Source organism: Accipiter gentilis, chromosome 3, assembly GCF_929443795.1.
Source record: "Accipiter gentilis chromosome 3, bAccGen1.1, whole genome shotgun sequence".
Taxonomy (NCBI): domain Eukaryota; kingdom Metazoa; phylum Chordata; class Aves; order Accipitriformes; family Accipitridae; genus Astur; species Astur gentilis.
In genome coordinates this window covers 32,055,258-32,058,275 of record NC_064882.1, presented here as the reverse complement: position 1 = coordinate 32,058,275, position 3,018 = coordinate 32,055,258, and positions in this window count along the sequence as shown.

Sequence of the window (3,018 nt, the reverse complement as noted above, 5' to 3'; positions counted from 1 at the left end):
TGCTCATGGCAAACGTTGTTAATTCAGTTTCAGATTCTACTTAACCTCAGACTAAACATGAAAATAAGCCATTTTCTACAAATAACTCAGAAATTCATTCAACGTATGAAACTCTACATATACCCACCCAGGAACGCAGAGAAAGGTCACAACTCGCATCGTCCGCAGCCTGTACTCTCACTACCTCACTCTCCATCTTTTACAGAGAAGTCATTGTCTTTGTAGGTGGCTGGAAGTGAAACAGCCTGTGTCTTGAACACAGACATCCAGATATATATGTTGTTCTCAGCCATATTAGTTAAAAAAGATGACTGTTCTTATCAGTGGTTATGTAGTAAAATGCTAAGAAGCAAATCGGTGTTTGTGAAAGCCGAGGTGCACACTTAATACAGGCAACTGTGCTGGAGTAAAGACAGCTTTGTAACACAAGTGGTTGGCATGAACATTGTCCAAGCAAAAAGTCCTTCTTTTAAAGGTATGTAAAATGACACACCTTTACAAAGAAACTTGGCAATAACCACAGTTATCATTAGGGAAATAACTGAACTTGCGATTGCCTAGTTTCAGTCCAACTGGTTATTCTGCTGCCAAGAGGGGCTGAAAATTTTGTGGATTTGCGGGTGGATGTACTGGGAAGAGGCTGCAGGACACTAATGGCTCATTTGCTTTTCCCCTCAGTAGCACTTGCAAAGGGAGACAAGTCAGCCCAAGTACAGTGGCCACCACCGCACGCTCTGGATACACCTCAGCCCCTTTCCCCAGTACCACTCCCAATGCCCACAGAGCATGGTGTCACCTACCGTGTCCTGCTGCCTGCCCTTAAGGAGGGAGCTTTAATGTTGGCCCACTTTATTTCTTGGTCCAGATGCACTGTAGGCGTACATCTGGCCCACTAATGAACACTCAAGTCTGTGCTGCTCAGATTACATACGTAGCAGAACATGAGTGAGCTGATTTCCAACAAGCACTTTCATTATCCATGATCACACATTTGAAATGCCATGCAGTCATGCCCTACCCAACAAGTATAATCCCAAATCCCATTGCTCTGCTGAAAATTTATAAAATCAAAAAACCTCCCAAACCCATACAAAGTGTCCCAAATTCACAGAAAACTAAATAAAAGGAAAAATAATCTACGTGCTTTTTCCGCTACATGCAAGAAGTGTTTCTTAAGAGAGTTTGAAACAGGTTGGGTTTTGAAAATGTGCTTTCAATCTGACAAAGCTAACCTCTGTCACAACTTCTTCAAGACAAATGGGCTAGCTTGTTCCCCAGGCCCATAGCAAACACTGCCAAAAGCACTGCCCAGAAACCTGAGAGGAAGTTGAATTACTGTGTGATAAGGTGATACCAGTGTTATGGACTCCCAGAACCACACAGTGCTGGGAAAGCTACTTCTATGACCCTAGTACCACAGTTGCTGCTCCCCCAGTCTTTGATGTACTTAACCTGACAAGTGCCTGCAATTATTAAACTTATTTTTGAGATTAGGAAACAAATGAAATATAGAAAAATTTGTTCTCTTTGCTAGCCATCGCTTGGCCTTGTGTTTGATTTAAAACATGTCAGCCTCTCCTAGGGTCAGGAGGCTCAATAGGATGGTATGCAAATGGCCTGAATTCCACTTGGGCCCATAAGCCTTGTGTTTCCTCTTGGCTGACCCCAGGTAGCTGCCTCCACACATCACTTCAGCCTCCTGAATCTCCCTGCAGTCACCCACCAGGCACCGCTAGCTCTCTCCATTGCTTATGTGTAGAGATGTGGGTGCAATTAATGATGTGACTATAGGGTTTCGTTTAAAATAACAAACCTTATGAGTCTAGAGAAAAAATCTGAAAACTGGAAATAAAGGTTTAAACATGTGAAGGGCAATAAACCTCAGCATCTCTTCTTTTTTTTTTTTTTTTTTTTTTTTTTTTTTAAGCTGCTTTTTTAAGTTATTGTGCTGCTTTTTTTGGAGTCCAAAATTCTTAGTGCAGTGCCTGTAACAATCTATGGGGAAAAGTCTTTGGAGAGGGGGTTTTGTTTTTTTTATATGTGTATTGGCAACGTATAGTTCAGTGGATCTGGGTCCCCCCAGACATTGGCAATAGGGGAGTGGTTTTGGATGGGACCCGATGTAGCTGCAGCACTGCAGGGTCTATCAGTCAGAGGCAGAAGTTTTCCCTTGCTTGATTTGGGCTGCCCTTCATGCGTGTACCTGGGAATACTCCCTGCTGGTCAAAACAGTGACCCTCAGACATTGTCTTTCACAAAAGACCTCAGGAGAAAGAGTAGAAAAATGAGATCAGCAAGCCTTCAGGTAGGAAACCCTGCGAACAGGCTGCATCTCAGAAACTCTCTCTTAGTAACACTATCATTTAAAGGCTTAAGACAGCAATGAAATGTGCTAAGAGGCTGATCCCTCCTCTTAAATAGTTTGAAAGGAGTGGCTAGTCCTAACACTTTGCATGTAAAACCTGAAGGCTGGTGAAAAGATAACAAACAAATACTACGGCTGAATGACAGAAGCAAAACCCCAGTAATTACAGCAGGAGCTGCAGTAGTGGAAGAAAAAGGTATATAAAAGATCTAGCTATGTAGTTGGATCATAACAACTGTACTGCCTACATACCTACGACCACGGAGTGTACATCTACCTGTCCTCAAAGTCGAAGGGCTGGATTCAGCGTCTGACTAAACCACGGAGAGCTGTGCAGGCTTAAGCAGTCCCCACGCAGCCTTCCCAGTTTGCCTCTTTGTCTTGGCACAGCATCCCTCTGTTCTGCCAACACAAAAGTTTCATGAAAGTCCCGATGAACCAGGACAGGCAAATGGTTTGGGATAATATTTTTTTCCACTGCTTGGCAAAAAAAGAGCTTATATCTAGCTGAAAAAAATATGTGTATCAATGGGAGTTTTTTGTTTTAAACTGTACATGTATTTTCATCACTGCTTTGTGCAGTGGGAGAGGGCAGCTGCCTGCTCACTGCTCCTCCTTTCTTCTGGGGCACTGCTTGCCCAAATCAGAAGAGC